The 25,600-nt window shown below is 36.0% G+C and overlaps 22 non-coding genes across 22 annotated transcripts; all 22 read right to left on the reverse strand.

Annotated features, from left to right (window-relative positions):
* Positions 1-1,647: 1,647 nt before the first annotated feature.
* Positions 1,648-1,766, reverse strand: LOC143060068 (5S ribosomal RNA). The gene has a single exon (XR_012973807.1). It is a non-coding gene; the product is annotated as a 5S ribosomal RNA (ribosomal RNA).
* A 139-nt stretch (positions 1,767-1,905) lies between these two features.
* Positions 1,906-2,024, reverse strand: LOC143060069 (5S ribosomal RNA). Its single transcript, XR_012973808.1, has one exon. It is a non-coding gene; the product is annotated as a 5S ribosomal RNA (ribosomal RNA).
* Positions 2,025-3,995: 1,971 nt separating this feature from the next.
* LOC143060070 (5S ribosomal RNA) lies at positions 3,996-4,114 on the reverse strand. The gene has a single exon (XR_012973809.1). It is a non-coding gene; the product is annotated as a 5S ribosomal RNA (ribosomal RNA).
* Positions 4,115-4,253: 139 nt separating this feature from the next.
* LOC143060071 (5S ribosomal RNA) lies at positions 4,254-4,372 on the reverse strand. The gene has a single exon (XR_012973810.1). It is a non-coding gene; the product is annotated as a 5S ribosomal RNA (ribosomal RNA).
* A 1,971-nt stretch (positions 4,373-6,343) lies between these two features.
* LOC143060053 (5S ribosomal RNA) lies at positions 6,344-6,462 on the reverse strand. The gene has a single exon (XR_012973794.1). It is a non-coding gene; the product is annotated as a 5S ribosomal RNA (ribosomal RNA).
* Positions 6,463-6,601: 139 nt separating this feature from the next.
* Positions 6,602-6,720, reverse strand: LOC143060072 (5S ribosomal RNA). Its single transcript, XR_012973811.1, has one exon. It is a non-coding gene; the product is annotated as a 5S ribosomal RNA (ribosomal RNA).
* A 1,971-nt stretch (positions 6,721-8,691) lies between these two features.
* Positions 8,692-8,810, reverse strand: LOC143060073 (5S ribosomal RNA). Its single transcript, XR_012973812.1, has one exon. It is a non-coding gene; the product is annotated as a 5S ribosomal RNA (ribosomal RNA).
* Positions 8,811-8,949: 139 nt separating this feature from the next.
* LOC143060075 (5S ribosomal RNA) lies at positions 8,950-9,068 on the reverse strand. Its single transcript, XR_012973814.1, has one exon. It is a non-coding gene; the product is annotated as a 5S ribosomal RNA (ribosomal RNA).
* A 1,971-nt stretch (positions 9,069-11,039) lies between these two features.
* On the reverse strand, positions 11,040-11,158 carry LOC143060076 (5S ribosomal RNA). Its single transcript, XR_012973815.1, has one exon. It is a non-coding gene; the product is annotated as a 5S ribosomal RNA (ribosomal RNA).
* Positions 11,159-11,297: 139 nt separating this feature from the next.
* LOC143060077 (5S ribosomal RNA) lies at positions 11,298-11,416 on the reverse strand. Its single transcript, XR_012973816.1, has one exon. It is a non-coding gene; the product is annotated as a 5S ribosomal RNA (ribosomal RNA).
* Positions 11,417-13,387: 1,971 nt separating this feature from the next.
* LOC143060079 (5S ribosomal RNA) lies at positions 13,388-13,506 on the reverse strand. Its single transcript, XR_012973817.1, has one exon. It is a non-coding gene; the product is annotated as a 5S ribosomal RNA (ribosomal RNA).
* A 139-nt stretch (positions 13,507-13,645) lies between these two features.
* On the reverse strand, positions 13,646-13,764 carry LOC143060080 (5S ribosomal RNA). Its single transcript, XR_012973818.1, has one exon. It is a non-coding gene; the product is annotated as a 5S ribosomal RNA (ribosomal RNA).
* Positions 13,765-15,735: 1,971 nt separating this feature from the next.
* LOC143060081 (5S ribosomal RNA) lies at positions 15,736-15,854 on the reverse strand. Its single transcript, XR_012973819.1, has one exon. It is a non-coding gene; the product is annotated as a 5S ribosomal RNA (ribosomal RNA).
* A 139-nt stretch (positions 15,855-15,993) lies between these two features.
* On the reverse strand, positions 15,994-16,112 carry LOC143060082 (5S ribosomal RNA). The gene has a single exon (XR_012973820.1). It is a non-coding gene; the product is annotated as a 5S ribosomal RNA (ribosomal RNA).
* A 1,971-nt stretch (positions 16,113-18,083) lies between these two features.
* On the reverse strand, positions 18,084-18,202 carry LOC143060083 (5S ribosomal RNA). The gene has a single exon (XR_012973821.1). It is a non-coding gene; the product is annotated as a 5S ribosomal RNA (ribosomal RNA).
* A 139-nt stretch (positions 18,203-18,341) lies between these two features.
* LOC143060084 (5S ribosomal RNA) lies at positions 18,342-18,460 on the reverse strand. The gene has a single exon (XR_012973822.1). It is a non-coding gene; the product is annotated as a 5S ribosomal RNA (ribosomal RNA).
* A 1,971-nt stretch (positions 18,461-20,431) lies between these two features.
* Positions 20,432-20,550, reverse strand: LOC143060085 (5S ribosomal RNA). The gene has a single exon (XR_012973823.1). It is a non-coding gene; the product is annotated as a 5S ribosomal RNA (ribosomal RNA).
* Positions 20,551-20,689: 139 nt separating this feature from the next.
* On the reverse strand, positions 20,690-20,808 carry LOC143060087 (5S ribosomal RNA). Its single transcript, XR_012973825.1, has one exon. It is a non-coding gene; the product is annotated as a 5S ribosomal RNA (ribosomal RNA).
* Positions 20,809-22,780: 1,972 nt separating this feature from the next.
* On the reverse strand, positions 22,781-22,899 carry LOC143060088 (5S ribosomal RNA). Its single transcript, XR_012973826.1, has one exon. It is a non-coding gene; the product is annotated as a 5S ribosomal RNA (ribosomal RNA).
* Positions 22,900-23,038: 139 nt separating this feature from the next.
* On the reverse strand, positions 23,039-23,157 carry LOC143060089 (5S ribosomal RNA). Its single transcript, XR_012973827.1, has one exon. It is a non-coding gene; the product is annotated as a 5S ribosomal RNA (ribosomal RNA).
* Positions 23,158-25,128: 1,971 nt separating this feature from the next.
* On the reverse strand, positions 25,129-25,247 carry LOC143060090 (5S ribosomal RNA). The gene has a single exon (XR_012973828.1). It is a non-coding gene; the product is annotated as a 5S ribosomal RNA (ribosomal RNA).
* Positions 25,248-25,386: 139 nt separating this feature from the next.
* On the reverse strand, positions 25,387-25,505 carry LOC143060091 (5S ribosomal RNA). Its single transcript, XR_012973829.1, has one exon. It is a non-coding gene; the product is annotated as a 5S ribosomal RNA (ribosomal RNA).
* Positions 25,506-25,600: the final 95 nt, after the last annotated feature.

A 25,600-nucleotide genomic window follows, 5' to 3' on the forward strand; every position in this document is an offset into this window, starting at 1 on the left:
GGATGCTTCCTTTATTTACTTCTTCTTTGGTGTCTTTGCCTTCTTTGGTTTAGCTGCAGCCTTTGTCTTCTTGGGAGATTTTGTGGCTTTCTTTGCAGATTTGGCAGCAGGTTTTGCAGCAGGTTTCTTTGCAGCTGGTTTCTTTGCTTTTGGTTTAGCTGCTTTCTTTTCACCTGCTGGTTTCTTTGCTGCAGGTTTCTTTGCGGCAGTCTTTTTGGTAGGTGTCTTTGCCTTCTTTGGCTTGGCGGCTTTAGGTTTAACTACTTTCTTTGCTGGTTTCTTAGCTGGTTTAGCCACTTCCCCAATCTTAAAGCTTCCAGAAGCGCCGGTACCCTTCGACTGTTTCAAGCTGTTGCTCTTCACTCCTGATTTCAGAGCTAACTTCAAGTGAGTGTTTACTGTTTTTGCATCGCTACCAACGCTGAAGTTTGCTAAGATATACTTAAGGATGGCTTGACGGCTGGAGCCTCCACGCTCTTTCAAAGCAGATATAGCCTTTCCGACCATCTCGCTGTATTTTGGATGAGTAGCTACTTTCTTTGGTTTAGCTGCAGCTTTCTTCTTTGGTGACTTAGCTGGGGTCTTTACTACTGGTGCTGGTGCGTCTGACATTTTGCGGTTTTGGTTGTTGAACGATGTGTGCGAATGAACGACAGATTACAATGTTTTCCAAACCTCACTGACATAGTGTAATTATCTATCTAACGCGGACCTCGACGAGAGCACCCTTAAACTTTCATGACAATCTAATTCAAACAGATCGACAAGAAAATCTGTGTGCTTGTTCGACAAGTTTTAATCATTTGTTTCAAATAAATTGTACTTTTTGATATATAAATCATACACGAAAATCTTCAGCAGGAATTTTTCTTTCAGAATATATCATAAGAATTAAACAAAATACCACGAGTGAAGAAATATTTACGATTAATGTACAACTTGTCAATTTCTCTCGTGCGATTCTTCATCAGAAAACGTGTTGTATTATTTCACAAAAACTAGATTGTGCCGTAAAAATGATATACATTTGTAGTAAAATCATTTCTTTATATGTTTTTGCTTTCAGATATACGTAGAAATAAAGAGACTTCCCAGAAATTTAGATTTTGCCTTCGATATGAAAGCACACAAAGATGGCAAACTTCGAAAGCGGGACTTCCTTGACCGAGATGAAAGACGTTTCAAATATTCGAATTTTTTACTGGAACTTTACAAGCTATAATTAGTATTTATTGTTTATTATTTGTTTTTGCTATAATGAATTTTTGCTAATCAGAATCCTTTCAGAAAAATAGTGAATCATATAAGCCCTGGTCAAAAAGAAAGAGGCGATTTCAAATGACGACAAATGGCGGATACCATATTATCACAGACGACCTAATTTAAAAAAAAAAATATATGTAGCCACATGCATGTGGAAGGAGTGGAATTCTTAAGTGTATATAACTTGACTTGCATGTATTTCACGTAAAAATATTTCACCATGCAGATGGGTATTGAAAAATAAATAAATTTATGAATGATTTATTTTCTGTTTTCTTCATTCATTGATAGCTAGATATGTTGAATATTACATCCAAGTAAATTAGTAAAAAAAATCATAGAACAATTATGTTTGGTAGGAATGCAAAATTATAAGTAAAAAAATGTCTACAACACCCGGTATTCCCAGGCGGTCACCCATCCAAGTACTAACCGGGCTCGACGTTGCTTAACTTCGGTGATCGGACGAGAACCGGTGTTTTCAACGTGATATGGTCGTAGACACAGAAGTGTTAAAATTTTTGATATATAAGGTTAGGTAGTAGCATTTTTGAGAAGAAATTTATATAAAACAGATTTTTTTCTGAAGCAAAACTTCACATTAATTGTTTGGTAGAAATGCAAAATTATAGGTACAAAAAATGTCTACAACACCCGGTATTCCCAGGCGGTCACCCATCCAAGTACTAACCGGGCTCGACGTTGCTTAACTTCGGTGATCGGACGAGAACCGGTGTTTTCAACGTGATATGGTCGTAGACACAGAAGTGTTAAAATTTTTGATATATAAAGTTAGGAAGTAGCAATTTTGAACAGATCTAGAATTTGTATAAAAAAATTTTTTTCAGGTTTAAGATAGAAGCAAAACTAAACACTTACTGCACGATCCAGAGAGTGGAAGATAGTAAAACTAAGCAAGTACACATGGACTTTATAGTAGAAAAAAATTGCAGAGAAGAAAAGAGAGATTTAGAATATGGGACAAGCTATATTTTATTTGTGACTAATACCATGCAACAATTTCAGACTCTTTTTGAAAAATTTTGGTAGCCCTTAAAAGGGCTGTTTAAGCTTTAAAAGCTTCAGGATGCTTCCTTTATTTACTTCTTCTTTGGTGTCTTTGCCTTCTTTGGTTTAGCTGCAGCCTTTGTCTTCTTGGGAGATTTTGTGGCTTTCTTTGCAGATTTGGCAGCAGGTTTTGCAGCAGGTTTCTTTGCAGCTGGTTTCTTTGCTTTTGGTTTAGCTGCTTTCTTTTCACCTGCTGGTTTCTTTGCTGCAGGTTTCTTTGCGGCAGTCTTTTTGGTAGGTGTCTTTGCCTTCTTTGGCTTGGCGGCTTTAGGTTTAACTACTTTCTTTGCTGGTTTCTTAGCTGGTTTAGCCACTTCCCCAATCTTAAAGCTTCCAGAAGCGCCGGTACCCTTCGACTGTTTCAAGCTGTTGCTCTTCACTCCTGATTTCAGAGCTAACTTCAAGTGAGTGTTTACTGTTTTTGCATCGCTACCAACGCTGAAGTTTGCTAAGATATACTTAAGGATGGCTTGACGGCTGGAGCCTCCACGCTCTTTCAAAGCAGATATAGCCTTTCCGACCATCTCGCTGTATTTTGGATGAGTAGCTACTTTCTTTGGTTTAGCTGCAGCTTTCTTCTTTGGTGACTTAGCTGGGGTCTTTACTACTGGTGCTGGTGCGTCTGACATTTTGCGGTTTTGGTTGTTGAACGATGTGTGCGAATGAACGACAGATTACAATGTTTTCCAAACCTCACTGACATAGTGTAATTATCTATCTAACGCGGACCTCGACGAGAGCACCCTTAAACTTTCATGACAATCTAATTCAAACAGATCGACAAGAAAATCTGTGTGCTTGTTCGACAAGTTTTAATCATTTGTTTCAAATAAATTGTACTTTTTGATATATAAATCATACACGAAAATCTTCAGCAGGAATTTTTCTTTCAGAATATATCATAAGAATTAAACAAAATACCACGAGTGAAGAAATATTTACGATTAATGTACAACTTGTCAATTTCTCTCGTGCGATTCTTCATCAGAAAACGTGTTGTATTATTTCACAAAAACTAGATTGTGCCGTAAAAATGATATACATTTGTAGTAAAATCATTTCTTTATATGTTTTTGCTTTCAGATATACGTAGAAATAAAGAGACTTCCCAGAAATTTAGATTTTGCCTTCGATATGAAAGCACACAAAGATGGCAAACTTCGAAAGCGGGACTTCCTTGACCGAGATGAAAGACGTTTCAAATATTCGAATTTTTTACTGGAACTTTACAAGCTATAATTAGTATTTATTGTTTATTATTTGTTTTTGCTATAATGAATTTTTGCTAATCAGAATCCTTTCAGAAAAATAGTGAATCATATAAGCCCTGGTCAAAAAGAAAGAGGCGATTTCAAATGACGACAAATGGCGGATACCATATTATCACAGACGACCTAATTTAAAAAAAAAAATATATGTAGCCACATGCATGTGGAAGGAGTGGAATTCTTAAGTGTATATAACTTGACTTGCATGTATTTCACGTAAAAATATTTCACCATGCAGATGGGTATTGAAAAATAAATAAATTTATGAATGATTTATTTTCTGTTTTCTTCATTCATTGATAGCTAGATATGTTGAATATTACATCCAAGTAAATTAGTAAAAAAAATCATAGAACAATTATGTTTGGTAGGAATGCAAAATTATAAGTAAAAAAATGTCTACAACACCCGGTATTCCCAGGCGGTCACCCATCCAAGTACTAACCGGGCTCGACGTTGCTTAACTTCGGTGATCGGACGAGAACCGGTGTTTTCAACGTGATATGGTCGTAGACACAGAAGTGTTAAAATTTTTGATATATAAGGTTAGGTAGTAGCATTTTTGAGAAGAAATTTATATAAAACAGATTTTTTTCTGAAGCAAAACTTCACATTAATTGTTTGGTAGAAATGCAAAATTATAGGTACAAAAAATGTCTACAACACCCGGTATTCCCAGGCGGTCACCCATCCAAGTACTAACCGGGCTCGACGTTGCTTAACTTCGGTGATCGGACGAGAACCGGTGTTTTCAACGTGATATGGTCGTAGACACAGAAGTGTTAAAATTTTTGATATATAAAGTTAGGAAGTAGCAATTTTGAACAGATCTAGAATTTGTATAAAAAAATTTTTTTCAGGTTTAAGATAGAAGCAAAACTAAACACTTACTGCACGATCCAGAGAGTGGAAGATAGTAAAACTAAGCAAGTACACATGGACTTTATAGTAGAAAAAAATTGCAGAGAAGAAAAGAGAGATTTAGAATATGGGACAAGCTATATTTTATTTGTGACTAATACCATGCAACAATTTCAGACTCTTTTTGAAAAATTTTGGTAGCCCTTAAAAGGGCTGTTTAAGCTTTAAAAGCTTCAGGATGCTTCCTTTATTTACTTCTTCTTTGGTGTCTTTGCCTTCTTTGGTTTAGCTGCAGCCTTTGTCTTCTTGGGAGATTTTGTGGCTTTCTTTGCAGATTTGGCAGCAGGTTTTGCAGCAGGTTTCTTTGCAGCTGGTTTCTTTGCTTTTGGTTTAGCTGCTTTCTTTTCACCTGCTGGTTTCTTTGCTGCAGGTTTCTTTGCGGCAGTCTTTTTGGTAGGTGTCTTTGCCTTCTTTGGCTTGGCGGCTTTAGGTTTAACTACTTTCTTTGCTGGTTTCTTAGCTGGTTTAGCCACTTCCCCAATCTTAAAGCTTCCAGAAGCGCCGGTACCCTTCGACTGTTTCAAGCTGTTGCTCTTCACTCCTGATTTCAGAGCTAACTTCAAGTGAGTGTTTACTGTTTTTGCATCGCTACCAACGCTGAAGTTTGCTAAGATATACTTAAGGATGGCTTGACGGCTGGAGCCTCCACGCTCTTTCAAAGCAGATATAGCCTTTCCGACCATCTCGCTGTATTTTGGATGAGTAGCTACTTTCTTTGGTTTAGCTGCAGCTTTCTTCTTTGGTGACTTAGCTGGGGTCTTTACTACTGGTGCTGGTGCGTCTGACATTTTGCGGTTTTGGTTGTTGAACGATGTGTGCGAATGAACGACAGATTACAATGTTTTCCAAACCTCACTGACATAGTGTAATTATCTATCTAACGCGGACCTCGACGAGAGCACCCTTAAACTTTCATGACAATCTAATTCAAACAGATCGACAAGAAAATCTGTGTGCTTGTTCGACAAGTTTTAATCATTTGTTTCAAATAAATTGTACTTTTTGATATATAAATCATACACGAAAATCTTCAGCAGGAATTTTTCTTTCAGAATATATCATAAGAATTAAACAAAATACCACGAGTGAAGAAATATTTACGATTAATGTACAACTTGTCAATTTCTCTCGTGCGATTCTTCATCAGAAAACGTGTTGTATTATTTCACAAAAACTAGATTGTGCCGTAAAAATGATATACATTTGTAGTAAAATCATTTCTTTATATGTTTTTGCTTTCAGATATACGTAGAAATAAAGAGACTTCCCAGAAATTTAGATTTTGCCTTCGATATGAAAGCACACAAAGATGGCAAACTTCGAAAGCGGGACTTCCTTGACCGAGATGAAAGACGTTTCAAATATTCGAATTTTTTACTGGAACTTTACAAGCTATAATTAGTATTTATTGTTTATTATTTGTTTTTGCTATAATGAATTTTTGCTAATCAGAATCCTTTCAGAAAAATAGTGAATCATATAAGCCCTGGTCAAAAAGAAAGAGGCGATTTCAAATGACGACAAATGGCGGATACCATATTATCACAGACGACCTAATTTAAAAAAAAAAATATATGTAGCCACATGCATGTGGAAGGAGTGGAATTCTTAAGTGTATATAACTTGACTTGCATGTATTTCACGTAAAAATATTTCACCATGCAGATGGGTATTGAAAAATAAATAAATTTATGAATGATTTATTTTCTGTTTTCTTCATTCATTGATAGCTAGATATGTTGAATATTACATCCAAGTAAATTAGTAAAAAAAATCATAGAACAATTATGTTTGGTAGGAATGCAAAATTATAAGTAAAAAAATGTCTACAACACCCGGTATTCCCAGGCGGTCACCCATCCAAGTACTAACCGGGCTCGACGTTGCTTAACTTCGGTGATCGGACGAGAACCGGTGTTTTCAACGTGATATAGTCGTAGACACAGAAGTGTTAAAATTTTTGATATATAAGGTTAGGTAGTAGCATTTTTGAGAAGAAATTTATATAAAACAGATTTTTTTCTGAAGCAAAACTTCACATTAATTGTTTGGTAGAAATGCAAAATTATAGGTACAAAAAATGTCTACAACACCCGGTATTCCCAGGCGGTCACCCATCCAAGTACTAACCGGGCTCGACGTTGCTTAACTTCGGTGATCGGACGAGAACCGGTGTTTTCAACGTGATATGGTCGTAGACACAGAAGTGTTAAAATTTTTGATATATAAAGTTAGGAAGTAGCAATTTTGAACAGATCTAGAATTTGTATAAAAAATTTTTTTTCAGGTTTAAGATAGAAGCAAAACTAAACACTTACTGCACGATCCAGAGAGTGGAAGATAGTAAAACTAAGCAAGTACACATGGACTTTATAGTAGAAAAAAATTGCAGAGAAGAAAAGAGAGATTTAGAATATGGGACAAGCTATATTTTATTTGTGACTAATACCATGCAACAATTTCAGACTCTTTTTGAAAAATTTTGGTAGCCCTTAAAAGGGCTGTTTAAGCTTTAAAAGCTTCAGGATGCTTCCTTTATTTACTTCTTCTTTGGTGTCTTTGCCTTCTTTGGTTTAGCTGCAGCCTTTGTCTTCTTGGGAGATTTTGTGGCTTTCTTTGCAGATTTGGCAGCAGGTTTTGCAGCAGGTTTCTTTGCAGCTGGTTTCTTTGCTTTTGGTTTAGCTGCTTTCTTTTCACCTGCTGGTTTCTTTGCTGCAGGTTTCTTTGCGGCAGTCTTTTTGGTAGGTGTCTTTGCCTTCTTTGGCTTGGCGGCTTTAGGTTTAACTACTTTCTTTGCTGGTTTCTTAGCTGGTTTAGCCACTTCCCCAATCTTAAAGCTTCCAGAAGCGCCGGTACCCTTCGACTGTTTCAAGCTGTTGCTCTTCACTCCTGATTTCAGAGCTAACTTCAAGTGAGTGTTTACTGTTTTTGCATCGCTACCAACGCTGAAGTTTGCTAAGATATACTTAAGGATGGCTTGACGGCTGGAGCCTCCACGCTCTTTCAAAGCAGATATAGCCTTTCCGACCATCTCGCTGTATTTTGGATGAGTAGCTACTTTCTTTGGTTTAGCTGCAGCTTTCTTCTTTGGTGACTTAGCTGGGGTCTTTACTACTGGTGCTGGTGCGTCTGACATTTTGCGGTTTTGGTTGTTGAACGATGTGTGCGAATGAACGACAGATTACAATGTTTTCCAAACCTCACTGACATAGTGTAATTATCTATCTAACGCGGACCTCGACGAGAGCACCCTTAAACTTTCATGACAATCTAATTCAAACAGATCGACAAGAAAATCTGTGTGCTTGTTCGACAAGTTTTAATCATTTGTTTCAAATAAATTGTACTTTTTGATATATAAATCATACACGAAAATCTTCAGCAGGAATTTTTCTTTCAGAATATATCATAAGAATTAAACAAAATACCACGAGTGAAGAAATATTTACGATTAATGTACAACTTGTCAATTTCTCTCGTGCGATTCTTCATCAGAAAACGTGTTGTATTATTTCACAAAAACTAGATTGTGCCGTAAAAATGATATACATTTGTAGTAAAATCATTTCTTTATATGTTTTTGCTTTCAGATATACGTAGAAATAAAGAGACTTCCCAGAAATTTAGATTTTGCCTTCGATATGAAAGCACACAAAGATGGCAAACTTCGAAAGCGGGACTTCCTTGACCGAGATGAAAGACGTTTCAAATATTCGAATTTTTTACTGGAACTTTACAAGCTATAATTAGTATTTATTGTTTATTATTTGTTTTTGCTATAATGAATTTTTGCTAATCAGAATCCTTTCAGAAAAATAGTGAATCATATAAGCCCTGGTCAAAAAGAAAGAGGCGATTTCAAATGACGACAAATGGCGGATACCATATTATCACAGACGACCTAATTTAAAAAAAAAAATATATGTAGCCACATGCATGTGGAAGGAGTGGAATTCTTAAGTGTATATAACTTGACTTGCATGTATTTCACGTAAAAATATTTCACCATGCAGATGGGTATTGAAAAATAAATAAATTTATGAATGATTTATTTTCTGTTTTCTTCATTCATTGATAGCTAGATATGTTGAATATTACATCCAAGTAAATTAGTAAAAAAAATCATAGAACAATTATGTTTGGTAGGAATGCAAAATTATAAGTAAAAAAATGTCTACAACACCCGGTATTCCCAGGCGGTCACCCATCCAAGTACTAACCGGGCTCGACGTTGCTTAACTTCGGTGATCGGACGAGAACCGGTGTTTTCAACGTGATATGGTCGTAGACACAGAAGTGTTAAAATTTTTGATATATAAGGTTAGGTAGTAGCATTTTTGAGAAGAAATTTATATAAAACAGATTTTTTTCTGAAGCAAAACTTCACATTAATTGTTTGGTAGAAATGCAAAATTATAGGTACAAAAAATGTCTACAACACCCGGTATTCCCAGGCGGTCACCCATCCAAGTACTAACCGGGCTCGACGTTGCTTAACTTCGGTGATCGGACGAGAACCGGTGTTTTCAACGTGATATGGTCGTAGACACAGAAGTGTTAAAATTTTTGATATATAAAGTTAGGAAGTAGCAATTTTGAACAGATCTAGAATTTGTATAAAAAAATTTTTTTCAGGTTTAAGATAGAAGCAAAACTAAACACTTACTGCACGATCCAGAGAGTGGAAGATAGTAAAACTAAGCAAGTACACATGGACTTTATAGTAGAAAAAAATTGCAGAGAAGAAAAGAGAGATTTAGAATATGGGACAAGCTATATTTTATTTGTGACTAATACCATGCAACAATTTCAGACTCTTTTTGAAAAATTTTGGTAGCCCTTAAAAGGGCTGTTTAAGCTTTAAAAGCTTCAGGATGCTTCCTTTATTTACTTCTTCTTTGGTGTCTTTGCCTTCTTTGGTTTAGCTGCAGCCTTTGTCTTCTTGGGAGATTTTGTGGCTTTCTTTGCAGATTTGGCAGCAGGTTTTGCAGCAGGTTTCTTTGCAGCTGGTTTCTTTGCTTTTGGTTTAGCTGCTTTCTTTTCACCTGCTGGTTTCTTTGCTGCAGGTTTCTTTGCGGCAGTCTTTTTGGTAGGTGTCTTTGCCTTCTTTGGCTTGGCGGCTTTAGGTTTAACTACTTTCTTTGCTGGTTTCTTAGCTGGTTTAGCCACTTCCCCAATCTTAAAGCTTCCAGAAGCGCCGGTACCCTTCGACTGTTTCAAGCTGTTGCTCTTCACTCCTGATTTCAGAGCTAACTTCAAGTGAGTGTTTACTGTTTTTGCATCGCTACCAACGCTGAAGTTTGCTAAGATATACTTAAGGATGGCTTGACGGCTGGAGCCTCCACGCTCTTTCAAAGCAGATATAGCCTTTCCGACCATCTCGCTGTATTTTGGATGAGTAGCTACTTTCTTTGGTTTAGCTGCAGCTTTCTTCTTTGGTGACTTAGCTGGGGTCTTTACTACTGGTGCTGGTGCGTCTGACATTTTGCGGTTTTGGTTGTTGAACGATGTGTGCGAATGAACGACAGATTACAATGTTTTCCAAACCTCACTGACATAGTGTAATTATCTATCTAACGCGGACCTCGACGAGAGCACCCTTAAACTTTCATGACAATCTAATTCAAACAGATCGACAAGAAAATCTGTGTGCTTGTTCGACAAGTTTTAATCATTTGTTTCAAATAAATTGTACTTTTTGATATATAAATCATACACGAAAATCTTCAGCAGGAATTTTTCTTTCAGAATATATCATAAGAATTAAACAAAATACCACGAGTGAAGAAATATTTACGATTAATGTACAACTTGTCAATTTCTCTCGTGCGATTCTTCATCAGAAAACGTGTTGTATTATTTCACAAAAACTAGATTGTGCCGTAAAAATGATATACATTTGTAGTAAAATCATTTCTTTATATGTTTTTGCTTTCAGATATACGTAGAAATAAAGAGACTTCCCAGAAATTTAGATTTTGCCTTCGATATGAAAGCACACAAAGATGGCAAACTTCGAAAGCGGGACTTCCTTGACCGAGATGAAAGACGTTTCAAATATTCGAATTTTTTACTGGAACTTTACAAGCTATAATTAGTATTTATTGTTTATTATTTGTTTTTGCTATAATGAATTTTTGCTAATCAGAATCCTTTCAGAAAAATAGTGAATCATATAAGCCCTGGTCAAAAAGAAAGAGGCGATTTCAAATGACGACAAATGGCGGATACCATATTATCACAGACGACCTAATTTAAAAAAAAAAATATATGTAGCCACATGCATGTGGAAGGAGTGGAATTCTTAAGTGTATATAACTTGACTTGCATGTATTTCACGTAAAAATATTTCACCATGCAGATGGGTATTGAAAAATAAATAAATTTATGAATGATTTATTTTCTGTTTTCTTCATTCATTGATAGCTAGATATGTTGAATATTACATCCAAGTAAATTAGTAAAAAAAATCATAGAACAATTATGTTTGGTAGGAATGCAAAATTATAAGTAAAAAAATGTCTACAACACCCGGTATTCCCAGGCGGTCACCCATCCAAGTACTAACCGGGCTCGACGTTGCTTAACTTCGGTGATCGGACGAGAACCGGTGTTTTCAACGTGATATGGTCGTAGACACAGAAGTGTTAAAATTTTTGATATATAAGGTTAGGTAGTAGCATTTTTGAGAAGAAATTTATATAAAACAGATTTTTTTCTGAAGCAAAACTTCACATTAATTGTTTGGTAGAAATGCAAAATTATAGGTACAAAAAATGTCTACAACACCCGGTATTCCCAGGCGGTCACCCATCCAAGTACTAACCGGGCTCGACGTTGCTTAACTTCGGTGATCGGACGAGAACCGGTGTTTTCAACGTGATATGGTCGTAGACACAGAAGTGTTAAAATTTTTGATATATAAAGTTAGGAAGTAGCAATTTTGAACAGATCTAGAATTTGTATAAAAAATTTTTTTTCAGGTTTAAGATAGAAGCAAAACTAAACACTTACTGCACGATCCAGAGAGTGGAAGATAGTAAAACTAAGCAAGTACACATGGACTTTATAGTAGAAAAAAATTGCAGAGAAGAAAAGAGAGATTTAGAATATGGGACAAGCTATATTTTATTTGTGACTAATACCATGCAACAATTTCAGACTCTTTTTGAAAAATTTTGGTAGCCCTTAAAAGGGCTGTTTAAGCTTTAAAAGCTTCAGGATGCTTCCTTTATTTACTTCTTCTTTGGTGTCTTTGCCTTCTTTGGTTTAGCTGCAGCCTTTGTCTTCTTGGGAGATTTTGTGGCTTTCTTTGCAGATTTGGCAGCAGGTTTTGCAGCAGGTTTCTTTGCAGCTGGTTTCTTTGCTTTTGGTTTAGCTGCTTTCTTTTCACCTGCTGGTTTCTTTGCTGCAGGTTTCTTTGCGGCAGTCTTTTTGGTAGGTGTCTTTGCCTTCTTTGGCTTGGCGGCTTTAGGTTTAACTACTTTCTTTGCTGGTTTCTTAGCTGGTTTAGCCACTTCCCCAATCTTAAAGCTTCCAGAAGCGCCGGTACCCTTCGACTGTTTCAAGCTGTTGCTCTTCACTCCTGATTTCAGAGCTAACTTCAAGTGAGTGTTTACTGTTTTTGCATCGCTACCAACGCTGAAGTTTGCTAAGATATACTTAAGGATGGCTTGACGGCTGGAGCCTCCACGCTCTTTCAAAGCAGATATAGCCTTTCCGACCATCTCGCTGTATTTTGGATGAGTAGCTACTTTCTTTGGTTTAGCTGCAGCTTTCTTCTTTGGTGACTTAGCTGGGGTCTTTACTACTGGTGCTGGTGCGTCTGACATTTTGCGGTTTTGGTTGTTGAACGATGTGTGCGAATGAACGACAGATTACAATGTTTTCCAAACCTCACTGACATAGTGTAATTATCTATCTAACGCGGACCTCGACGAGAGCACCCTTAAACTTTCATGACAATCTAATTCAAACAGATCGACAAGAAAATCTGTGTGCTTGTTCGACAAGTTTTAATCATTTGTTTCAAATAAATTGTACTTTTTGATATATAAATCATACACGAAAATCTTCAGCAGGAATTTTTCTTTCAGAATATATCATAAGAATTAAACAAAATACCACGAGTGAAGAAATATTTACGATTAATGTACAACTTGTCAATTTCTCTCGTGCGATTCTTCATCAGAAAACGTGTTGTATTATTTCACAAAAACTAGATTGTGCCGTAAAAATGATATACATTTGTAGTAAAATCATTTCTTTATATGTTTTTGCTTTCAGATATACGTAGAAATAAAGAGACTTCCCAGAAATTTAGATTTTGCCTTCGATATGAAAGCACACAAAGATGGCAAACTTCGAAAGCGGGACTTCCTTGACCGAGATGAAAGACGTTTCAAATATTCGAATTTTTTACTGGAACTTTACAAGCTATAATTAGTATTTATTGTTTATTATTTGTTTTTGCTATAATGAATTTTTGCTAATCAGAATCCTTTCAGAAAAATAGTGAATCATATAAGCCCTGGTCAAAAAGAAAGAGGCGATTTCAAATGACGACAAATGGCGGATACCATATTATCACAGACGACCTAATTTAAAAAAAAAAATATATGTAGCCACATGCATGTGGAAGGAGTGGAATTCTTAAGTGTATATAACTTGACTTGCATGTATTTCACGTAAAAATATTTCACCATGCAGATGGGTATTGAAAAATAAATAAATTTATGAATGATTTATTTTCTGTTTTCTTCATTCATTGATAGCTAGATATGTTGAATATTACATCCAAGTAAATTAGTAAAAAAAATCATAGAACAATTATGTTTGGTAGGAATGCAAAATTATAAGTAAAAAAATGTCTACAACACCCGGTATTCCCAGGCGGTCACCCATCCAAGTACTAACCGGGCTCGACGTTGCTTAACTTCGGTGATCGGACGAGAACCGGTGTTTTCAACGTGATATGGTCGTAGACACAGAAGTGTTAAAATTTTTGATATATAAGGTTAGGTAGTAGCATTTTTGAGAAGAAATTTATATAAAACAGATTTTTTTCTGAAGCAAAACTTCACATTAATTGTTTGGTAGAAATGCAAAATTATAGGTACAAAAAATGTCTACAACACCCGGTATTCCCAGGCGGTCACCCATCCAAGTACTAACCGGGCTCGACGTTGCTTAACTTCGGTGATCGGACGAGAACCGGTGTTTTCAACGTGATATGGTCGTAGACACAGAAGTGTTAAAATTTTTGATATATAAAGTTAGGAAGTAGCAATTTTGAACAAATCTAGAATTTGTATAAAAAATTTTTTTTCAGGTTTAAGATAGAAGCAAAACTAAACACTTACTGCACGATCCAGAGAGTGGAAGATAGTAAAACTAAGCAAGTACACATGGACTTTATAGTAGAAAAAAATTGCAGAGAAGAAAAGAGAGATTTAGAATATGGGACAAGCTATATTTTATTTGTGACTAATACCATGCAACAATTTCAGACTCTTTTTGAAAAATTTTGGTAGCCCTTAAAAGGGCTGTTTAAGCTTTAAAAGCTTCAGGATGCTTCCTTTATTTACTTCTTCTTTGGTGTCTTTGCCTTCTTTGGTTTAGCTGCAGCCTTTGTCTTCTTGGGAGATTTTGTGGCTTTCTTTGCAGATTTGGCAGCAGGTTTTGCAGCAGGTTTCTTTGCAGCTGGTTTCTTTGCTTTTGGTTTAGCTGCTTTCTTTTCACCTGCTGGTTTCTTTGCTGCAGGTTTCTTTGCGGCAGTCTTTTTGGTAGGTGTCTTTGCCTTCTTTGGCTTGGCGGCTTTAGGTTTAACTACTTTCTTTGCTGGTTTCTTAGCTGGTTTAGCCACTTCCCCAATCTTAAAGCTTCCAGAAGCGCCGGTACCCTTCGACTGTTTCAAGCTGTTGCTCTTCACTCCTGATTTCAGAGCTAACTTCAAGTGAGTGTTTACTGTTTTTGCATCGCTACCAACGCTGAAGTTTGCTAAGATATACTTAAGGATGGCTTGACGGCTGGAGCCTCCACGCTCTTTCAAAGCAGATATAGCCTTTCCGACCATCTCGCTGTATTTTGGATGAGTAGCTACTTTCTTTGGTTTAGCTGCAGCTTTCTTCTTTGGTGACTTAGCTGGGGTCTTTACTACTGGTGCTGGTGCGTCTGACATTTTGCGGTTTTGGTTGTTGAACGATGTGTGCGAATGAACGACAGATTACAATGTTTTCCAAACCTCACTGACATAGTGTAATTATCTATCTAACGCGGACCTCGACGAGAGCACCCTTAAACTTTCATGACAATCTAATTCAAACAGATCGACAAGAAAATCTGTGTGCTTGTTCGACAAGTTTTAATCATTTGTTTCAAATAAATTGTACTTTTTGATATATAAATCATACACGAAAATCTTCAGCAGGAATTTTTCTTTCAGAATATATCATAAGAATTAAACAAAATACCACGAGTGAAGAAATATTTACGATTAATGTACAACTTGTCAATTTCTCTCGTGCGATTCTTCATCAGAAAACGTGTTGTATTATTTCACAAAAACTAGATTGTGCCGTAAAAATGATATACATTTGTAGTAAAATCATTTCTTTATATGTTTTTGCTTTCAGATATACGTAGAAATAAAGAGACTTCCCAGAAATTTAGATTTTGCCTTCGATATGAAAGCACACAAAGATGGCAAACTTCGAAAGCGGGACTTCCTTGACCGAGATGAAAGACGTTTCAAATATTCGAATTTTTTACTGGAACTTTACAAGCTATAATTAGTATTTATTGTTTATTATTTGTTTTTGCTATAATGAATTTTTGCTAATCAGAATCCTTTCAGAAAAATAGTGAATCATATAAGCCCTGGTCAAAAAGAAAGAGGCGATTTCAAATGACGACAAATGGCGGATACCATATTATCACAGACGACCTAATTTAAAAAAAAAAATATATGTAGCCACATGCATGTGGAAGGAGTGGAATTCTTAAGTGTATATAACTTGACTTGCATGTATTTCACGTAAAAATATTTCACCATGCAGATGGGTATTGAAAAATAAATAAATTTATGAATGATTTATTTTCTGTTTTCTTCATTCATTGATAGCTAGATATGTTGAATATTACATCCAAGTAAATTAGTAAAAAAAATCATAGAACAATTATGTTTGGTAGGAATGCAAAATTATAAGTAAAAAAATGTCTACAACACCCGGTATTCCCAGGCGGTCACCCATCCAAGTACTAACCGGGCTCGACGTTGCTTAACTTCGGTGATCGGACGAGAACCGGTGTTTTCAACGTGATATGGTCGTAGACACAGAAGTGTTAAAATTTTTGATATATAAGGTTAGGTAGTAGCATTTTTGAGAAGAAATTTATATAAAACAGATTTTTTTCTGAAGCAAAACTTCACATTAATTGTTTGGTAGAAATGCAAAATTATAGGTACAAAAAATGTCTACAACACCCGGTATTCCCAGGCGGTCACCCATCCAAGTACTAACCGGGCTCGACGTTGCTTAACTTCGGTGATCGGACGAGAACCGGTGTTTTCAACGTGATATGGTCGTAGACACAGAAGTGTTAAAATTTTTGATATATAAAGTTAGGAAGTAGCAATTTTGAACAGATCTAGAATTTGTATAAAAAAATTTTTTTCAGGTTTAAGATAGAAGCAAAACTAAACACTTACTGCACGATCCAGAGAGTGGAAGATAGTAAAACTAAGCAAGTACACATGGACTTTATAGTAGAAAAAAATTGCAGAGAAGAAAAGAGAGATTTAGAATATGGGACAAGCTATATTTTATTTGTGACTAATACCATGCAACAATTTCAGACTCTTTTTGAAAAATTTTGGTAGCCCTTAAAAGGGCTGTTTAAGCTTTAAAAGCTTCAGGATGCTTCCTTTATTTACTTCTTCTTTGGTGTCTTTGCCTTCTTTGGTTTAGCTGCAGCCTTTGTCTTCTTGGGAGATTTTGTGGCTTTCTTTGCAGATTTGGCAGCAGGTTTTGCAGCAGGTTTCTTTGCAGCTGGTTTCTTTGCTTTTGGTTTAGCTGCTTTCTTTTCACCTGCTGGTTTCTTTGCTGCAGGTTTCTTTGCGGCAGTCTTTTTGGTAGGTGTCTTTGCCTTCTTTGGCTTGGCGGCTTTAGGTTTAACTACTTTCTTTGCTGGTTTCTTAGCTGGTTTAGCCACTTCCCCAATCTTAAAGCTTCCAGAAGCGCCGGTACCCTTCGACTGTTTCAAGCTGTTGCTCTTCACTCCTGATTTCAGAGCTAACTTCAAGTGAGTGTTTACTGTTTTTGCATCGCTACCAACGCTGAAGTTTGCTAAGATATACTTAAGGATGGCTTGACGGCTGGAGCCTCCACGCTCTTTCAAAGCAGATATAGCCTTTCCGACCATCTCGCTGTATTTTGGATGAGTAGCTACTTTCTTTGGTTTAGCTGCAGCTTTCTTCTTTGGTGACTTAGCTGGGGTCTTTACTACTGGTGCTGGTGCGTCTGACATTTTGCGGTTTTGGTTGTTGAACGATGTGTGCGAATGAACGACAGATTACAATGTTTTCCAAACCTCACTGACATAGTGTAATTATCTATCTAACGCGGACCTCGACGAGAGCACCCTTAAACTTTCATGACAATCTAATTCAAACAGATCGACAAGAAAATCTGTGTGCTTGTTCGACAAGTTTTAATCATTTGTTTCAAATAAATTGTACTTTTTGATATATAAATCATACACGAAAATCTTCAGCAGGAATTTTTCTTTCAGAATATATCATAAGAATTAAACAAAATACCACGAGTGAAGAAATATTTACGATTAATGTACAACTTGTCAATTTCTCTCGTGCGATTCTTCATCAGAAAACGTGTTGTATTATTTCACAAAAACTAGATTGTGCCGTAAAAATGATATACATTTGTAGTAAAATCATTTCTTTATATGTTTTTGCTTTCAGATATACGTAGAAATAAAGAGACTTCCCAGAAATTTAGATTTTGCCTTCGATATGAAAGCACACAAAGATGGCAAACTTCGAAAGCGGGACTTCCTTGACCGAGATGAAAGACGTTTCAAATATTCGAATTTTTTACTGGAACTTTACAAGCTATAATTAGTATTTATTGTTTATTATTTGTTTTTGCTATAATGAATTTTTGCTAATCAGAATCCTTTCAGAAAAATAGTGAATCATATAAGCCCTGGTCAAAAAGAAAGAGGCGATTTCAAATGACGACAAATGGCGGATACCATATTATCACAGACGACCTAATTTAAAAAAAAAAATATATGTAGCCACATGCATGTGGAAGGAGTGGAATTCTTAAGTGTATATAACTTGACTTGCATGTATTTCACGTAAAAATATTTCACCATGCAGATGGGTATTGAAAAATAAATAAATTTATGAATGATTTATTTTCTGTTTTCTTCATTCATTGATAGCTAGATATGTTGAATATTACATCCAAGTAAATTAGTAAAAAAAATCATAGAACAATTATGTTTGGTAGGAATGCAAAATTATAAGTAAAAAAATGTCTACAACACCCGGTATTCCCAGGCGGTCACCCATCCAAGTACTAACCGGGCTCGACGTTGCTTAACTTCGGTGATCGGACGAGAACCGGTGTTTTCAACGTGATATGGTCGTAGACACAGAAGTGTTAAAATTTTTGATATATAAGGTTAGGTAGTAGCATTTTTGAGAAGAAATTTATATAAAACAGATTTTTTTCTGAAGCAAAACTTCACATTAATTGTTTGGTAGAAATGCAAAATTATAGGTACAAAAAATGTCTACAACACCCGGTATTCCCAGGCGGTCACCCATCCAAGTACTAACCGGGCTCGACGTTGCTTAACTTCGGTGATCGGACGAGAACCGGTGTTTTCAACGTGATATGGTCGTAGACACAGAAGTGTTAAAATTTTTGATATATAAAGTTAGGAAGTAGCAATTTTGAACAGATCTAGAATTTGTATAAAAAATTTTTTTTCAGGTTTAAGATAGAAGCAAAACTAAACACTTACTGCACGATCCAGAGAGTGGAAGATAGTAAAACTAAGCAAGTACACATGGACTTTATAGTAGAAAAAAATTGCAGAGAAGAAAAGAGAGATTTAGAATATGGGACAAGCTATATTTTATTTGTGACTAATACCATGCAACAATTTCAGACTCTTTTTGAAAAATTTTGGTAGCCCTTAAAAGGGCTGTTTAAGCTTTAAAAGCTTCAGGATGCTTCCTTTATTTACTTCTTCTTTGGTGTCTTTGCCTTCTTTGGTTTAGCTGCAGCCTTTGTCTTCTTGGGAGATTTTGTGGCTTTCTTTGCAGATTTGGCAGCAGGTTTTGCAGCAGGTTTCTTTGCAGCTGGTTTCTTTGCTTTTGGTTTAGCTGCTTTCTTTTCACCTGCTGGTTTCTTTGCTGCAGGTTTCTTTGCGGCAGTCTTTTTGGTAGGTGTCTTTGCCTTCTTTGGCTTGGCGGCTTTAGGTTTAACTACTTTCTTTGCTGGTTTCTTAGCTGGTTTAGCCACTTCCCCAATCTTAAAGCTTCCAGAAGCGCCGGTACCCTTCGACTGTTTCAAGCTGTTGCTCTTCACTCCTGATTTCAGAGCTAACTTCAAGTGAGTGTTTACTGTTTTTGCATCGCTACCAACGCTGAAGTTTGCTAAGATATACTTAAGGATGGCTTGACGGCTGGAGCCTCCACGCTCTTTCAAAGCAGATATAGCCTTTCCGACCATCTCGCTGTATTTTGGATGAGTAGCTACTTTCTTTGGTTTAGCTGCAGCTTTCTTCTTTGGTGACTTAGCTGGGGTCTTTACTACTGGTGCTGGTGCGTCTGACATTTTGCGGTTTTGGTTGTTGAACGATGTGTGCGAATGAACGACAGATTACAATGTTTTCCAAACCTCACTGACATAGTGTAATTATCTATCTAACGCGGACCTCGACGAGAGCACCCTTAAACTTTCATGACAATCTAATTCAAACAGATCGACAAGAAAATCTGTGTGCTTGTTCGACAAGTTTTAATCATTTGTTTCAAATAAATTGTACTTTTTGATATATAAATCATACACGAAAATCTTCAGCAGGAATTTTTCTTTCAGAATATATCATAAGAATTAAACAAAATACCACGAGTGAAGAAATATTTACGATTAATGTACAACTTGTCAATTTCTCTCGTGCGATTCTTCATCAGAAAACGTGTTGTATTATTTCACAAAAACTAGATTGTGCCGTAAAAATGATATACATTTGTAGTAAAATCATTTCTTTATATGTTTTTGCTTTCAGATATACGTAGAAATAAAGAGACTTCCCAGAAATTTAGATTTTGCCTTCGATATGAAAGCACACAAAGATGGCAAACTTCGAAAGCGGGACTTCCTTGACCGAGATGAAAGACGTTTCAAATATTCGAATTTTTTACTGGAACTTTACAAGCTATAATTAGTATTTATTGTTTATTATTTGTTTTTGCTATAATGAATTTTTGCTAATCAGAATCCTTTCAGAAAAATAGTGAATCATATAAGCCCTGGTCAAAAAGAAAGAGGCGATTTCAAATGACGACAAATGGCGGATACCATATTATCACAGACGACCTAATTTAAAAAAAAAAATATATGTAGCCACATGCATGTGGAAGGAGTGGAATTCTTAAGTGTATATAACTTGACTTGCATGTATTTCACGTAAAAATATTTCACCATGCAGATGGGTATTGAAAAATAAATAAATTTATGAATGATTTATTTTCTGTTTTCTTCATTCATTGATAGCTAGATATGTTGAATATTACATCCAAGTAAATTAGTAAAAAAAATCATAGAACAATTATGTTTGGTAGGAATGCAAAATTATAAGTAAAAAAATGTCTACAACACCCGGTATTCCCAGGCGGTCACCCATCCAAGTACTAACCGGGCTCGACGTTGCTTAACTTCGGTGATCGGACGAGAACCGGTGTTTTCAACGTGATATGGTCGTAGACACAGAAGTGTTAAAATTTTTGATATATAAGGTTAGGTAGTAGCATTTTTGAGAAGAAATTTATATAAAACAGATTTTTTTCTGAAGCAAAACTTCACATTAATTGTTTGGTAGAAATGCAAAATTATAGGTACAAAAAATGTCTACAACACCCGGTATTCCCAGGCGGTCACCCATCCAAGTACTAACCGGGCTCGACGTTGCTTAACTTCGGTGATCGGACGAGAACCGGTGTTTTCAACGTGATATGGTCGTAGACACAGAAGTGTTAAAATTTTTGATATATAAAGTTAGGAAGTAGCAATTTTGAACAGATCTAGAATTTGTATAAAAAAAATTTTTTCAGGTTTAAGATAGAAGCAAAACTAAACACTTACTGCACGATCCAGAGAGTGGAAGATAGTAAAACTAAGCAAGTACACATGGACTTTATAGTAGAAAAAAATTGCAGAGAAGAAAAGAGAGATTTAGAATATGGGACAAGCTATATTTTATTTGTGACTAATACCATGCAACAATTTCAGACTCTTTTTGAAAAATTTTGGTAGCCCTTAAAAGGGCTGTTTAAGCTTTAAAAGCTTCAGGATGCTTCCTTTATTTACTTCTTCTTTGGTGTCTTTGCCTTCTTTGGTTTAGCTGCAGCCTTTGTCTTCTTGGGAGATTTTGTGGCTTTCTTTGCAGATTTGGCAGCAGGTTTTGCAGCAGGTTTCTTTGCAGCTGGTTTCTTTGCTTTTGGTTTAGCTGCTTTCTTTTCACCTGCTGGTTTCTTTGCTGCAGGTTTCTTTGCGGCAGTCTTTTTGGTAGGTGTCTTTGCCTTCTTTGGCTTGGCGGCTTTAGGTTTAACTACTTTCTTTGCTGGTTTCTTAGCTGGTTTAGCCACTTCCCCAATCTTAAAGCTTCCAGAAGCGCCGGTACCCTTCGACTGTTTCAAGCTGTTGCTCTTCACTCCTGATTTCAGAGCTAACTTCAAGTGAGTGTTTACTGTTTTTGCATCGCTACCAACGCTGAAGTTTGCTAAGATATACTTAAGGATGGCTTGACGGCTGGAGCCTCCACGCTCTTTCAAAGCAGATATAGCCTTTCCGACCATCTCGCTGTATTTTGGATGAGTAGCTACTTTCTTTGGTTTAGCTGCAGCTTTCTTCTTTGGTGACTTAGCTGGGGTCTTTACTACTGGTGCTGGTGCGTCTGACATTTTGCGGTTTTGGTTGTTGAACGATGTGTGCGAATGAACGACAGATTACAATGTTTTCCAAACCTCACTGACATAGTGTAATTATCTATCTAACGCGGACCTCGACGAGAGCACCCTTAAACTTTCATGACAATCTAATTCAAACAGATCGACAAGAAAATCTGTGTGCTTGTTCGACAAGTTTTAATCATTTGTTTCAAATAAATTGTACTTTTTGATATATAAATCATACACGAAAATCTTCAGCAGGAATTTTTCTTTCAGAATATATCATAAGAATTAAACAAAATACCACGAGTGAAGAAATATTTACGATTAATGTACAACTTGTCAATTTCTCTCGTGCGATTCTTCATCAGAAAACGTGTTGTATTATTTCACAAAAACTAGATTGTGCCGTAAAAATGATATACATTTGTAGTAAAATCATTTCTTTATATGTTTTTGCTTTCAGATATACGTAGAAATAAAGAGACTTCCCAGAAATTTAGATTTTGCCTTCGATATGAAAGCACACAAAGATGGCAAACTTCGAAAGCGGGACTTCCTTGACCGAGATGAAAGACGTTTCAAATATTCGAATTTTTTACTGGAACTTTACAAGCTATAATTAGTATTTATTGTTTATTATTTGTTTTTGCTATAATGAATTTTTGCTAATCAGAATCCTTTCAGAAAAATAGTGAATCATATAAGCCCTGGTCAAAAAGAAAGAGGCGATTTCAAATGACGACAAATGGCGGATACCATATTATCACAGACGACCTAATTTAAAAAAAAAAAATATATGTAGCCACATGCATGTGGAAGGAGTGGAATTCTTAAGTGTATATAACTTGACTTGCATGTATTTCACGTAAAAATATTTCACCATGCAGATGGGTATTGAAAAATAAATAAATTTATGAATGATTTATTTTCTGTTTTCTTCATTCATTGATAGCTAGATATGTTGAATATTACATCCAAGTAAATTAGTAAAAAAAATCATAGAACAATTATGTTTGGTAGGAATGCAAAATTATAAGTAAAAAAATGTCTACAACACCCGGTATTCCCAGGCGGTCACCCATCCAAGTACTAACCGGGCTCGACGTTGCTTAACTTCGGTGATCGGACGAGAACCGGTGTTTTCAACGTGATATGGTCGTAGACACAGAAGTGTTAAAATTTTTGATATATAAGGTTAGGTAGTAGCATTTTTGAGAAGAAATTTATATAAAACAGATTTTTTTCTGAAGCAAAACTTCACATTAATTGTTTGGTAGAAATGCAAAATTATAGGTACAAAAAATGTCTACAACACCCGGTATTCCCAGGCGGTCACCCATCCAAGTACTAACCGGGCTCGACGTTGCTTAACTTCGGTGATCGGACGAGAACCGGTGTTTTCAACGTGATATGGTCGTAGACACAGAAGTGTTAAAATTTTTGATATATAAAGTTAGGAAGTAGCAATTTTGAACAGATCTAGAATTTGTATAAAAAAATTTTTTTCAGGTTTAAGATAGAAGCAAAACTAAACACTTACTGCACGATCCAGAGAGTGGAAGATAGTAAAACTAAGCAAGTACACATGGACTTTATAGTAGAAAAAAATTGCAGAGAAGAAAAGAGAGATTTAGAATATGGGACAAGCTATATTTTATTTGTGACTAATACCATGCAACAATTTCAGACTCTTTTTGAAAAATTTTGGTAGCCCTTAAAAGGGCTGTTTAAGCTTTAAAAGCTTCAGGATGCTTCCTTTATTTACTTCTTCTTTGGTGTCTTTGCCTTCTTTGGTTTAGCTGCAGCCTTTGTCTTCTTGGGAGATTTTGTGGCTTTCTTTGCAGATTTGGCAGCAGGTTTTGCAGCAGGTTTCTTTGCAGCTGGTTTCTTTGCTTTTGGTTTAGCTGCTTTCTTTTCACCTGCTGGTTTCTTTGCTGCAGGTTTCTTTGCGGCAGTCTTTTTGGTAGGTGTCTTTGCCTTCTTTGGCTTGGCGGCTTTAGGTTTAACTACTTTCTTTGCTGGTTTCTTAGCTGGTTTAGCCACTTCCCCAATCTTAAAGCTTCCAGAAGCGCCGGTACCCTTCGACTGTTTCAAGCTGTTGCTCTTCACTCCTGATTTCAGAGCTAACTTCAAGTGAGTGTTTACTGTTTTTGCATCGCTACCAACGCTGAAGTTTGCTAAGATATACTTAAGGATGGCTTGACGGCTGGAGCCTCCACGCTCTTTCAAAGCAGATATAGCCTTTCCGACCATCTCGCTGTATTTTGGATGAGTAGCTACTTTCTTTGGTTTAGCTGCAGCTTTCTTCTTTGGTGACTTAGCTGGGGTCTTTACTACTGGTGCTGGTGCGTCTGACATTTTGCGGTTTTGGTTGTTGAACGATGTGTGCGAATGAACGACAGATTACAATGTTTTCCAAACCTCACTGACATAGTGTAATTATCTATCTAACGCGGACCTCGACGAGAGCACCCTTAAACTTTCATGACAATCTAATTCAAACAGATCGACAAGAAAATCTGTGTGCTTGTTCGACAAGTTTTAATCATTTGTTTCAAATAAATTGTACTTTTTGATATATAAATCATACACGAAAATCTTCAGCAGGAATTTTTCTTTCAGAATATATCATAAGAATTAAACAAAATACCACGAGTGAAGAAATATTTACGATTAATGTACAACTTGTCAATTTCTCTCGTGCGATTCTTCATCAGAAAACGTGTTGTATTATTTCACAAAAACTAGATTGTGCCGTAAAAATGATATACATTTGTAGTAAAATCATTTCTTTATATGTTTTTGCTTTCAGATATACGTAGAAATAAAGAGACTTCCCAGAAATTTAGATTTTGCCTTCGATATGAAAGCACACAAAGATGGCAAACTTCGAAAGCGGGACTTCCTTGACCGAGATGAAAGACGTTTCAAATATTCGAATTTTTTACTGGAACTTTACAAGCTATAATTAGTATTTATTGTTTATTATTTGTTTTTGCTATAATGAATTTTTGCTAATCAGAATCCTTTCAGAAAAATAGTGAATCATATAAGCCCTGGTCAAAAAGAAAGAGGCGATTTCAAATGACGACAAATGGCGGATACCATATTATCACAGACGACCTAATTTAAAAAAAAAAATATATGTAGCCACATGCATGTGGAAGGAGTGGAATTCTTAAGTGTATATAACTTGACTTGCATGTATTTCACGTAAAAATATTTCACCATGCAGATGGGTATTGAAAAATAAATAAATTTATGAATGATTTATTTTCTGTTTTCTTCATTCATTGATAGCTAGATATGTTGAATATTACATCCAAGTAAATTAGTAAAAAAAATCATAGAACAATTATGTTTGGTAGGAATGCAAAATTATAAGTAAAAAAATGTCTACAACACCCGGTATTCCCAGGCGGTCACCCATCCAAGTACTAACCGGGCTCGACGTTGCTTAACTTCGGTGATCGGACGAGAACCGGTGTTTTCAACGTGATATGGTCGTAGACACAGAAGTGTTAAAATTTTTGATATATAAGGTTAGGTAGTAGCATTTTTGAGAAGAAATTTATATAAAACAGATTTTTTTCTGAAGCAAAACTTCACATTAATTGTTTGGTAGAAATGCAAAATTATAGGTACAAAAAATGTCTACAACACCCGGTATTCCCAGGCGGTCACCCATCCAAGTACTAACCGGGCTCGACGTTGCTTAACTTCGGTGATCGGACGAGAACCGGTGTTTTCAACGTGATATGGTCGTAGACACAGAAGTGTTAAAATTTTTGATATATAAAGTTAGGAAGTAGCAATTTTGAACAGATCTAGAATTTGTATAAAAAATTTTTTTTCAGGTTTAAGA

Source organism: Mytilus galloprovincialis, unplaced genomic scaffold (genome assembly GCF_965363235.1).
Source record: "Mytilus galloprovincialis unplaced genomic scaffold, xbMytGall1.hap1.1 HAP1_SCAFFOLD_62, whole genome shotgun sequence".
Taxonomy (NCBI): domain Eukaryota; kingdom Metazoa; phylum Mollusca; class Bivalvia; order Mytilida; family Mytilidae; genus Mytilus; species Mytilus galloprovincialis.